At 43.1% G+C, this 13,841-nt stretch overlaps 1 protein-coding gene across 5 annotated transcripts in view; it reads left to right on the top strand.

Moving 5' to 3' along the window:
* Positions 1 to 13,841, top strand: part of RALGAPA2 (Ral GTPase activating protein catalytic subunit alpha 2) — a 191,263-nt gene that overhangs the window by 144,412 nt on the left and 33,010 nt on the right. The gene's annotated exons all lie outside the window — the stretch shown is intronic.

Below are 13,841 nucleotides of genomic sequence, written 5' to 3'. Positions count from 1 at the left end.
CTTTTAAAAACAAGAATATTTTTGTGTTCTTTGCCAATATACTTACTGCATATTTCCTTATACAGTGGTACCTCAGTTTACAAACACAATTGGTTCCGAAGGTCTGTACTTAACCTGAAGTGAACTTTCCCATTGAAAGTAATGGAAAGTGGATTAATCCGTTCCAGACACGTTCGCAGAGTAATTAAACTGAAAATACTCAAACCGAGGCATACTTAAACCGAGGTACCGGTATGACTGTACTACATAGTGTCCGCATTTATTTTCATTCTGGTTCAAAAGTGACCACCCACTGTTCAATTTACTGTTCAATTAAAGTATCAAATGATAAAATGAGTGCACGGTTTGAGAAATATTGTTTGGGTTGAGCGTATAATTTTCCCATACTAAACTACCGTGTTTCCCCTTTTTTAAGACACCGTCTTATAACTTTTTTCCCTCAAAAAAACACACAGTGGCTTATTTTCAGGGGGTGTCTTTTTTTTAAAAAAAAGTGCTGGTACAAGTGGGACCCACTGGCTCAGGACGCTCAGTGCTCTCTTCTGCACGCTGCTGGACGCGTTGTTGGCGCTGCCAGTTCCGAGCGCCTGCAGGGTGGGGTGGGGGGTGGCAGTGCTTTAAACCCCCAACCCTGTAGAAAGCAATGGAAGTTATGGACTGTAACAATCCTTAAGATGCGCAGGTCTTAAAAAACCCCTGGTATCACCCTTGAAGCACAGCCTTCCAAAGTCAGGGGGGAAGAGGTCTGTTTAGACAAAGGAAAGGATCGGGGGTGATTCTGCGCCCTGGGACCCACAGAACTACTTTAAAAATCCCAACCTGGGGGGGGGGTCAAATAGTGAAGCCCTGTAGCAACAGAAGGCACATTCTGAAGCACCCGAGCTGTTCGGTTCCATAAAAAATCCAGGAATTGTAAAATTAACAACAATAATGCGGGGGGCACTCTATCCAAAGAGTTAAGAAGGAATGGGAAAGTGTTGAGTTATATATGGAAAAATATGGAAAGGAAAGTTAGTTAAAGATAAAAAAATAAATAATTATCGCAAGGGGAAAAATAACATCATAAAGGGTAATAATATTTAATATAAAATAGACAACACAACAGAAAAAGCAAGTATATGACTAAATGAGATCGCACAGGAGTGAGGGAAGTGGGGAGAGAGGGAGGGGGGTAAGGAATGGAAGGAGGCAATGGTTGGAGGAGGGTATAGGGGGATGAATTAAAGGAAAATTAAGACTGAGAAGCGCATGGTTTTTGTTTTTTAAAGATGCAAAGGCTTGCAATCAGCCAAAGTATATAGCCCAACTTCCAGGAGACTGCGATCTACTTGCGGATTTATAAACTGGAGGTGATCTACCCCCGTTTTATTGGTGTTCAGGTCAGAGTTGTTTTTAGAGAGAGGAAATATCCAATTTTTGAGGTTAAAGTAAAAGTTCCTGACCTTTTTTTTATAATGAGGAAATGCTGCTAAAACTCTGTTCTTCATTCCACGAAGGGGAGAGGGGGCGGGGCCGGGTGCTCAAAGACAAAAGAAATGGAAAAGGAGATAGCGATCAACTACAGCCTCCTGGGGATCGACCAGCCTCGCATTCATGCAGCCGCCGGGAGAGGCAGGGGCTGCAGCCGAGTGCTGCTTCGCAAACAAACGGGGGAAAGTGCTTAGCACCCAGAGAATCCTGCTGAAAAACACGAAGCAGCAACAGCAATTGCACACACACCATCCCAAGCCAGCACAGTAACCAAGTCCCAAAAGCAAGAAAGGACTCAGCAAACACTGCTGCGGCCGGCGTTGCTGCTGCTGACTCGGGGAGCTCAGTGCTCTCTTCCGCACAGCGCCTATCACTATGGCTTATTTTCGGGGTACGGTTTATATTTCTCAAATGCTTAGAAATGCTGCTATGGCTTATTTTATGACTACGCCTTAAAAAGGGGGAAACACGGTAGCATCAGCTTGTGTTTAAACGAGGTTGCTTGCATAGTATGCATTCTTGCTACTGTATCCTTTATAGCAGCAATCTTATTTTGCCTTCTTGGGAACAAAGGCAATGTAGATTTCTCAGGTTTTATAATAAAGAAGTTTTTCATTGCTTCAAGACATTGAATTTTGGTGAAAGCATAGTAAACATAATAAAAAGCATACAAATATCTTGTCAGGTAAAATGCCTTCACATTTTGTCAAAAAGCAAAGCCCAGATTATGCATGTTTAGGATAGAATGAAATTCATGTAAAATGTTTGACTTTTTAACCCTTTTCAGCATATATGGCATTGTTGATGCTACTACTAAATGACTAATCATTCTAATCCTGTTGTGTTAAAATGCAGTCAATTGTGAAAAATTGCATTTCATTTAAAACATTATTGACTTCCACATGCACTAGTCCTTTCATTGTCATGTTGTGAGTTTTGTTTTCTTTTTGCATTAAAATGTTTACTTGATCTAGCTTACGTGATTACAACTGTAACTTGTAACAAGCAAAACATGCATCTGCTTCAATCTAAGCCTTGGCTAAGACTTTAGTGAGTCAGGAATGTACCATTTTATTTATTTTATTATTTTATTTTATTTTATTTGGAAAATGAAAGAAGTTAAGGTTAATATGCTTTCAATAGGATGACAGGAACAAATTCTGAGCTTCTTGAACAATATAAGTTTCTTAGTTGTGTGAGCTAATGCTTAACTCAGATTCAGTATTTATGTTTTTAGGAAGGAAAATCCCAAATGTTGGGCTGCATGAACTGCATAAAATAAAGTGTTTTTTAATGCCCCCACCCCACCCCACTCCTTTGAGGCTTGCGCTGTGGTTTAGCTCACACATTCTCATTAACATTCTAGCTCTGTATTGCCATTGCTTCTTCCTAGCTTACCAGCTGTTCCTGCTGCTAGTTACAATGTCTGATGTGTTCAGATCACTGGGTTCCTGTACTCACCACAGAGAAGAGACAGTCTTTCCATTGGGGATATCCACGTGTCTGCTTGTCAGCAGTGGCACCAAATAAAGTAATAAGTCCTCGCATGGCATATGGTGTCTGGGTTCATACAAGATGCAAAACTATTCTGCCGCTAATGCACAATGACTCATAGCATTGCTAATTTTTCTAACAAAAGCGCACTTCCACCCCTCAGGCTAAAAAGCTTCTGCTTTAATCGCAAATCTTTGCAAATGTAAAGAGTGGACTTCTTGGCCAAATGTGAAAGATTTGACTGTACATCTGATTAAGTGAAAAGTGAAAAATTTACTCAAAAGGAAAGTGTAATTTTAAAAAAATGTAAATCACACACTTATATTAGAGATTTACATATAGTTGACTAGCATTGTTCCATTGTGAGTAGTAGAAGTGGATTTTTGTCATTATAATACTTTGGAAACCACTTTCCCACAAACTATCTTTAATAAGAGTGAATTTTGGCAAATGAAGTTTTCAGCTGGGTATGTGTGCTTATAGCAAACCACCTTTTTCAATGGGCATCCTTTACTGCAATAGCACAAACTCTTGGTGTCACTGCAGCTAACAAGACATTCAAATCATGGGGAGGAAGTCATAGAGGCATAGTCATCCACTTGCCAGGAAAGCAGGTCCACCCCACATATACAAACTTGGCAACTGCCTGGGATGCCAAAATTCCAGAAGTGCTTTGCCTATGTAAATGCATTGAGGAGGGAAGAGTTGCTGCCTATCCTTTTGAAGGAGCTAATGTAGAGTTATATTATCAGTTTTGCTCATACTAGACCCATTGAAATTAATGGGCATGCTTATATTAGGCTTGTTTGTTTTAATGAGTGTACTCGGATTTAAAAAATTTTTGAATACCACCCCTTGACTTTACATGAGTGGTAAGAAGTTGTGCAAATACGTCACTTTTCCCCCAGAGGTTGGGATGGACTATTTATTCTTAATTATGTTTTGCATTGCCTGTTGTTCTTTGTTTTACCATGCTTGACATATTCCAATGATTATTCAACCCATCTTATAGGTATCTCTAATTGTGATTGATGTGTAATCATTCATTTTATTGAGCTCATTAAGGACTGCAAACCTCTGTACAACTTACAGTAATTAGAACCCAGATAGCCATTCCATCTGTTCCACAAGCACTGTTTAATTAATGAACTCTTAATGTGTTCTTTGCCCTATAAAAGACATGTAGTAATTTTCCAATTGTTGAATAGGACTTCAATGCCAACAATTTGTACAAGTTTAAAACAATTTTTTGGTATTAGTATTCTCTCTCACCTCCTGCTTCCCCTTCCACACACAAAGCAATGTTGTTGAAGCAAAGAACATTGCATATTCACTGTAGTTATAATGTGGATCTACCAGTTACACCATGTACATTTTTTTAAAAAATATATACAGTGCTGTGCCAGTATCTGAGAGAACTGTCAGTACTGATAAAGGAGACTTGACAACATCACTAAAATTTTAAATATTTCCTTATCCAGGTATTCTTCTAGTATGAAATTATTCTCAGAAGTTAGCTCTAGTTCCTACTAGGATTGGAGAATTTGTTATTTTCAAATTTACATTATTAGTATCCCCCCCCAATCACATCTTATGCAAGGGTTCAGTTCCAAGGGTTCTGCGTATGCACAAAGAATTGTGTATACCAAAACCCTTGGGGGACAGAATCCTCAGTCCTCCCAGAACCACTGCACCAAGCAGGCTTTTTCCCACCAAGCAAGGTGGAGAGTTTAAAAGTGCTTTTCATCTCAAGACATTTCTAGGACAGCGATTGTGCATGACTTTCCTAGGAAGAAAGTTTCTTCCTTGCCCCAAAATAGCCAAATACAGTCATACCTCGGGTTGCGTACGTTGCGGGTTGCGTACTTTCAGGATAAGAATGCGGCGGACCCGGAAGTGTTTACTTCTGGTTTCCGCCGCGCGTATGCGCAGAAGTGCTCTATCGGCGCTTTGTGTGTGCGCGGAAGCACCACTCTGGATACGTACTTTTCGGGGTGCGAATGGCACCCCGGAACGGATCAGGTACGTATCCAGAAGTACCACTGAGAAGAATTGCCAATTCAGCATAACAGTCAAAAATAAATAATTTTCCATATCAGTTCAATTCCATTAAGATTAGATTGTATATGTCACTTACCCATAAACACTTGCATTCAAAGCAACCCACAATACAAGGGAGGAAAAATACCAGAAAACATAGCATATCAATAAACATACAAATTGTGTCAATATAGCAGTACAAAATTTCAGTATGACAGTATAATAAAAGATAAAAATGAAAATTAATGTATAAAAACAGCAATAACAAATTTTAACAATGCACCAAATATAAATACAGATATGTTGTGATTATGGCCATCACAAATTTACACAGGAGTTTAAAAATTAAGCTTCGCCAGCTGTCACAGATCTTTTCTGGCTACTGTTGAGAGACGAGTTCCACAGCCATTCTGTCTTTAAGACTTTTATTTGTGCCTGATATATACAGTGCAATTACAGTTTCAAGAACACATGTCTGCTCAGTCTGACACAGATTCCCCCAATGCCCCTTGCCTGCTCCTCCCCCAGCATAACAACCGTGGGACTCCGAATCTCCTTCCTTTACGTTTACCTTTACGTTGCCCTGGAATGTCTCAATTCAGGCGCAAACTTGAAAGGGCGGGCCATCTCCCCACTGGACACTTCTCCCTCCCCCTCCCCCTGAGTGTCTGTCTCAGATTGCAGTAATGGCTCTAGGATGCTGTCTGAGTCTTGGTGCCTTTCCAGTTCAGTAGTCAGGGAATGTTCACTGCTAGAACCTTCCCTGACATCAGCCTTCTCCAAGCCATTGTTGGACTCTACCAGAGAAGGTGAAGTTAGGATGGATCCTAAGACCCCTCAACATGCCTTTTCTGTGGTGGCTCCGATTGTGGAATGCTCTTCCCAGAGAGGCTCGCCTGGCACCATCATTACATGTCTTTAGGTACCAGGCAAAAACATTTCTCTTTACCCAGGTATTTCCCTTTACCCAGGCCTATGGCTTTTAAATAATCTATGGCCTGTGATATTTTGACAACGGGTACATAACCACCACCACAACAGTCTCACTTCTAAACAGAGTGTGGCTCTATTGGTAACTTTATGCTGGCTAAATTTACACCAGCATGCTTTACACTAGCTTCTTGTTCATAGAATTGCTTCCCCAATGTACTTTCTAGTCCTGTTGTTAAATCTGTATTTGAACACTGGGGTTAACGGAACATAAAAATTTCATTTTGAGAAGTTTTCCTTTTTTAGGTATATGGTAGGTCTTTGAAACTATTGTTGTTTGATACGTGGTTTTAAATGAAGACTATAGCCCAGTCTTCTTCAGCCTTTTAAGACGCACAACACACTTTTATAATGTACTTTCCTGGCAGTAATACCAAGGGGCGTGGGAGGTGCCAGAAGGGCCGTGGTCCCGGGCTTGGACTTTTGAGGGGGTGCAAAGCAGGCGCCCCCATGCAAGTGCTCCCCATTGCGGCCCCACCAGTGCTCCTCTCACAGGGGTCGGAGAACAAGAGAGAGAGAAGCAGAAAGGGAAACGCTGAGAGAGAAAGGAACTGCTTCCATGGGGAAGGTCATTCTGTGGGAGAAGGGCAGCGAAAACCTCTCCAGCGCAGGTGAAAGAGCAACCTCCTCCCGCGTTCAGGAGTGGAAAGAGGCCCGCTCTTTCCGCTCCTCCCGCCTGAGCCTGCTGTTTGTCCGCAAGAGTAAGAGGCAGACCATTCTGTGATTCAATGGGCTGCTGATCCCCCCAAAAGATAAAAAGTAAAAATCCAACCCTGCTTCAGATCCAAAGTCCACCCCATCACCACCTGCTGTCTCCATGCCTCCTTACCCAGCATTCCTCACCACACTTTGGTCTCTGTCGAGCATTAATGTGCTTTCCCACCAATAAAATCTTGAATGTAATAAGTATATAATAATTTTTAAATTTATATCCCACCCATCTGGCTGGGTTTCGTCAGTCACTCTGGGCAGCTTACAACATATATCTTCTTCTTCTTTGGCGATCACTCGTAGCCAAGTAAGATTGTCTTCCATAAACACAGTTTTAACAGTGGGTCCGTAAGTGACTGTGGAGGCCAATTCTGGATCCACACGTCCTTCCACAGTGGGGACGCAGTGGTTTCCAGGCGGGAGTTGATCACAGTGTGGATTTGCCAAGCGTGCCTTCCTCTTAGCACGTTTCTCCCTTGCGTCCTGAGATCGAGTTTCTTCAAAGCCCATGACACCTTTGGTAAAGGCGGTTCTCCAACTGAAGCACTTGCAGGCCAGTGTTTCCCAGTTGTCAGTGTTTATACTACGTTTTTTAAGATTTGCCTTGAGACAGTCTTTAAACCTCTTTTGTTGACCACCAGCATTACGCTTTCCATTTTTAAGTTTGGAATAGAGTAGTTGCTTTGGAAGACGATCATCAGGCATCCACACAACATGACCAGTCCAACGAAGTTGATGTTGAAGAGTCATTGCTTCAACACTGGTGATCTTTGCTTCTTCCAGTACACTGATATTAGTTCACCTGTCTTCCCAAGTGAAGTGTAAAAAAATTCGGAGACACCGTTGATGGAATCTTTCGAGGAGTTGGAGATGGCGTTTATAAGTGGTCCATGTTTCACAAGCATATAGTAAGGTTGGTAGTACAATAGCTTTGTAAACAAGCATCAAACACTCTGCACTTCAATCGAGAGAAAGCCGCATTCGCAGAGCTCAGGCGATGCTGGATTTTGGCATCAATGTTGGCCCTTGTGGAAAGGTAACTGCCTAGGTAGAAGTGATCAACATTTTCCAATGTTACACCACTGAGTTGGATTTGTGGCACTGCAGAGGAGTTCTTTTGTCCTTGTTGGTGCAGCACTTTGGTTTTTTGGATGTTGAGTGATAGGCCAAGCTTTTCGTAAGCTTCTGCAAATATATTAAGGATGGTTTGGAGGTCATCCTCTGAGCGTGCGCACACTAAGTTGTCATCAGCATACTGAAGCTCTGTGACGGAAGTTACGGTAACCTTACTTTTTGCTTTCAGCCTGCTCAGATTGAAGAGCTTTCCATCTGTTCGATATATGATTTCTACTCCGGTGGGGAGTTTCTCGTCAACAAAGTGTAGGATCGTGGCAATGAAAATAATGAATAGAGTTAGGGCAATAACACAACCCTGTTTAACACTGATCCCACTGTGAATGGTTCACTTTGAGAGCCATTGTTATCTGCGATTGTTGCTGTCATATTATCATGGAGGAGCCGAATGATGTTTACAAATTTATCTGGGCAGCCAATTTTCAGAAGGACAGTCCACAGGGCATTACAATTTACAGTGTCGAAAGGCTTAGTCAGGTCAATAAATGCCATATACAGGGGTTGGTTTTGCTCTCTGCATTTTTCTTGAAGCTGTTGAGCGGTGAAAATCATGTCCATTGTCCCCCTAGAAGGCCGAAAACCATTTGGGGATTCAGGAAGGGCCACCTTGGATATTGTTACCAGACGGTTTGCTAATATCCTTGCAAGAATTTTGCCGGCCACAGCTAATAGAGAGATGCCTCGATAGTTTCCACAATCAGTTCTGTCACTTTTTAAAAAAGAGATTGATAATTTTGGCATCCCTAAAGTCTACTGGGATTTCTTCTCTTTCCTAGGTTTTTTCGATGAGCTTGTGAAGTTGTTGTGTAAGTTCAATTTCGCCCACTTTGAAGATTTTAGCAGGTATCCCATCAGGTCCACTGGCTTTGTTGTTTTTCATTTGGTTAATACCTGTACACAACTCTCCCAGATGTGGAGATACTGCAAGCTCATCTCTTACTTGTTTTTGTGGAATTTGTGAGAGGACCTCAGCAGCTACGGGGGAGTTGTGGTTAAGGAGATGTTGGTAATGTTCTTTCCAGCGCAGTGCAATAGCTTCTTTATCTTTAAGAAGTGTGTTACTGTCTGCTGAGCGTAGGGGGCATATGCCATGATTTATTGGTCCATAGATGGTCTTTGTGGCTTTAAAGAAACTCTGCATCATGAGTGTCGGCTAAGTGCTGGATCTCTTGAGCTTTTTTATCCACCAGGTGTTTTTTAGTTCTCTGGTTCTTCCTTGAACCTCAGCCTTAGTGTTGGCATAGGTTTTTTTTCTTAGTGGCACAGTTTCTATCTCTTTGCCAGGTCTGAAAGGCCTTCCTTTTCTTGTCAATCTTGCATTTGATCTGACTGTCATTCTCATCAAACCAGTCCTGGTGTTTGTTGGTTTGGTATCCAATAGTTTGTTCACAGGCCTGCGTTGATAGCCATCGTGGAGTGTATTAGTCGGTGATCGGTCCAGCAGTCGTCAGCGCTCGTCATAGCTCTGGTAAGGAGCACATCACAGCGATCTTTAGCACAGACAATAACATAGTCTAAGGTGCTAGTGGTTTGACCGAGGATGCCTCCATGAAGTTTTAAATTTATTTTTCTGTCGAAAGAGTGTGTTGGTAATAACAAGGTTGTGTGCTGCACATATCGTCAAAAGTAAGATTCCGTTCTGGTTGCTGTTGCCAACTCCTTCTTTCCCAATATTCCCAGGCCACAGATCGAAATCTTGCCCAACTCTTGCATTAAAATCACCCAGGAGGATAGTTTTATCTTCCTTAGGTGTCTCTGATAGGACGGTATCCAGCTGAGAGTAAAATTTGTCTTTAATGTCTTCATCGGCCTCCAGTGTTGGTGCATAAGTGCTTATAATAGTAGCCTGTTGGTTTTTGAAGAGCTTTATTCGAAGGGTTGAGAGTCGCTCATTAATGCCAGTAGGGACTTCTGACAGGAGCTTCACAAGGTCGTTTTTGATAGCGAAGCCTACACCATGTATTCGACATTCTTGTTCAGATAGACCTTTCCAGAAGAATGTGTAGCCTCCATTTTCTTCCTTCAGTTGTCTCTCGCCTGCTCTTTGAGTCTCTTGAAGCGCTGCAATATCGATGTTAAAACGTCGCAGCTCTCTTGCAATGATGGCAGGTCTGCGTTCAGGATGCTTGCTGTCTGTGTTATCTGACAAAGTTCATATATTCCATGTTCCAAAGTTCCATGTCGTTTACGACCGCTAGGTGGTGAACCCATTGGACGCGGTAATCCCAGTCAGGGGGAAAGGTAGGCAGGCTATGTTTAGGGCACATTTTCTAGCCCCTCCCCCTTCTCAGGGTGAGCAGAGTGGATCCTAAAAAGGGCTGCTCAGTCATGGATACAGCTGTCGAGCTGCTCAACTGCCTCGTTCAGAGAGGAATTCAAACAAATAGCCAGTACGTGTAGAGACAAAGTGAGAAAAGCTAAAGCACAGAATGGACTCAGGCTTGCTAGAGAGGTTAAAAGCAACAAAAAGGGCTTTTATGGGTATGTCCGTAGCAAAACCTGCCCGACCTGAAGAATATGGAGCAGATGATTCAGCAGGGTGAACACAGCCCAGAATAAGTAAGGAGGTAATACAAGAATACTTGGCTAATTTAGATGTATTCAAGTCTCCAGGGCCAGATGAACTACATCCAAGAGTATTAAAAGAACTGGCAGCGGTGATTTCAGAACCACTAGCAATAATCTTTGAGAATTCCTGGAGAACAGGGGGACTTGCTGTTGAGTAGACATGGAGAGGCTTACAGTTTAAGGCTCTAAAGAATAAAAAATAAACAAATAAATACTGCACAAGTTTCCTAGAAAATTGCTAGCTGCTGAACCAATCCAATAATTTAAGTGGATTGGCTGCATTTTCCTTCAAATTTACAAGAAGGGACAAATACAAAGTACTTTGTATGTCAGCATCACATTTATTTTCAGTATAAACAGGACTCATTTTTTGTAGCTGCTTGTATGTAGCAGTGAACTCTTTATGTGTTCACATGCATTGTAGGGGGTTGGACTAGATGACCCTCAGCCTGGAAGCACAGGTATTTAACTCTGTTCACCCTCCGTGCAGGCTCTGAGCACTCCTCCTGGTGCATGCCTCCACCCTAGCTGACCAGTCCACGGGGGGGGGGACTTGCCCCACCCCAGGAGCCGACAACCCACACTACACCACTGGGTAATACTATTGCTGTGACCCACCTTCAGTTAGGCCATCACCCAGTAGTGGGTCCCAACCCACCAGATGAAGACCAATGTTTTAGCCTCCCAATCCAGTGAAAATTGATCCATGAGCATAGAAGAGGTTGCTGCTTGCAAATATATTCAAGAACAATAGACTGCTTTGTAGGGTTGGGCGCATCCAGCACCTATGATATAGAAGTGCTAATCAACATTGATAACATTAGGCACACATAAAACAGAGAGGAAAGCTTTCTTCTGACCCCTTGATTCCTTGAATTGGGGGCCCTGCATAAAAGAAAAAGTGCAGCCTCAAACATTATATACCGTATAACCAGCAGCTATTTTTATTATGAAAACTGAAATTTCTGACACTATATTTTTACTTTGTAATTATTGCCAATTTGTTTGAGTAGTTAAAAGACTGCAGCACCATATCTCTGCATGGTGCTTATTTTATTGTTGGCAAAGATGTCCTTGTGCTGTGCATTCCCATTTGTGTCGGAAATGGAATTCAATTCAGTTCATGAATAGATTGTCAAAAAGATTAAAGTGTATGCTGTGCCATTTTTTTTACAGAAGAGTGCCTTTGATGTGCTAATGTTCATTTTCACTCCTTTCATTCAAAAGTGCTGGTCATTGTTTTGCTCTGAAGATTGTCTGCTTCATATATGCACATTCTACTACTAGCTCTGTAGTAAAATATTGCTTCAGCTTGAAGGAATATAAAGTGGTCATAGTTAATCTTGGAATATGGTGGCATCAAATAATCGCCAAACCTAGAAGATGCCTATCAAAGAACACCTGTTAAATTAAATGTTGGGAGCAATGTTGCAGCTTAATACTGTAGCAGAGCATGGAAGTATCTGTGGTTTTTCCCAATTCTGTGTATTGCCTCATTCCATACATTGTTACAGCTGTGTCCGTGGTGCCTTCCAGATGAACAGTGCCAAGTATCTCTAATATTTTCAGACCCAAACATGTATTTGGGGACTCATTTCTTAAAATTTTATCATGTACTAGCTGACCCGGCCACGCGTTGCTGTGGTTCCTTCCTGTGATTTCCCCCCACTCTGTCCAGACACATGACTTATCCTGCCGCCTCCTCCCCCCACCCCCGGCTCATCCCTGTGACTGCCCCCATCCTGTCCCGACCCATGAGCTATCGAGTCCCCTTTTTCCCCCACCCCTGCCATCCATGTGACTTGCCCTACTGAAGTCCTTCCTGGACCCGGAAGTATGTGACAACTACCACCCACTCATAAATATCCCCTTTTGGGGCAAGGTACTTGAGGTGGTAGCCATCGAGCTTCAGACTTCCTTGGAAGAAGCAGATTATGTATATCCATTTCAGGCCCAGTTTTGGTCGGCCTGATTAACCAATATCAGGAGGACAGGGCAAAGTTGTAAATTTTCCTTGCTCTCTCAGCAGTTTTTGATGCCATTTACCATGGTATCCGGACACGGGTGGCGCTGTGGTCTAAACCACTGAACCTCTTGGGCTTGCCGATCGGAAGGTCGACAGTTCGATTCCCCGTGACAGGGTGAGCTTCCGTTGCTTGGTCTCTGCTCCTGCAGAGTTCGAAAATTCAAAGTGCAAGTAGATAAATAGGTACCGCTCCGGCGGGAATGTAAACGGTGTTTCCATGTGCTGCTCTGGTTCGCCAGAAGCGGCTTAGTCATGCTGGCTACATGACTTGGAAGCTGTACGCCGGCTCCCTCGGCCAGTAAAGCGAGATGAGCGCCGCAACCCCACAGTCGTCCATGACTGGACCTAATGGTCAGAGGTCCCTTTACCTTTTTACCATGGTGTCCTCCTCCAGGGGTTGGAATCTGTAAATGCAGTGATATGATGGCTCCAGTCCTACCTGTGGGACCCTATCCAGGGAGGTCCTGCAATTCACCTGCATGGCACCTATGCTGTGGGGCCCTGAGTGCTCCATCTTGTTTCCCACTATATGAAGCCACTGGACATGTTGGTTAGGGGATTTGATTGCAGTGTCATCAGTATGTGGATGACCCCCACCTTTATTCCTCACACTCTTCTGAGCCAGGTGAGGCCATGCAGTTGCTGGATCATGTCCTGCTTGTGTGCTTCCCATAGGCATCTGGTTGGCCACTGTGAAACAGGATGCAGGACTGGTTGGGCCACTGACCTATTCCAGCAGGACTTTTCTTTGGTTCCTATTGCTTCAAGGCTGCAGCTGCTGCAAAATGCATCTGCCAAATTGTAGGCTGGTTCAGCTGCTTGGAACCATAGTCCTGAAGAGTTTGCATTGGCTGACTACATGTTGCTGAGCTTAAATCAAGGTTTTAGTGCTTTTGTACAAAGCCCTGAATGAATTAGGATCCAGTGATCTGAAGAAGTGCCTCTCCTGGCATTGTCCTGCCCTGGTGGTAAGGTGTGTGGCAGGCCCTTTATGTTGCTTCGACCCTAACTGAAGTCCAAAGTCTTCTTAGTGGTGACACCCTAACTGTGGAAGGTACTTCCACCCCTGAGGTACAGCTGGTGTGGGCACTGTAGTTTTCAGCACCAGCCCAGGGAGCCAACTTGAATATAATATTGGGGGGGGGGCAGGTAAGCCCTGCCTCACATAATTGATCACACGGTGTGGTACACACAGCATTTGAATGGCAATGTCCATCAACTGGGGGGAGCTGGCCTCCTCTAATATTTTATGGGGGGGACGAAGGGACTTTGGCCCCTAGGAGCTGGTTCCCATGGCACCAACTGAAAATCAATATATTCCTCCAGTCCTTTGATGGGGATGTGAGTAGATACAGAGCCACTCATTTTTATTATAGGGACAGGAGGAGATTCCATGAGTGTAAAATTT

This window comes from Zootoca vivipara, chromosome 8 (genome assembly GCF_963506605.1).
Source record: "Zootoca vivipara chromosome 8, rZooViv1.1, whole genome shotgun sequence".
Taxonomy (NCBI): domain Eukaryota; kingdom Metazoa; phylum Chordata; class Lepidosauria; order Squamata; family Lacertidae; genus Zootoca; species Zootoca vivipara.
Note: the sequence above shows the minus strand (reverse complement) of the source record. Positions and strands in the feature narration are given on the sequence as shown.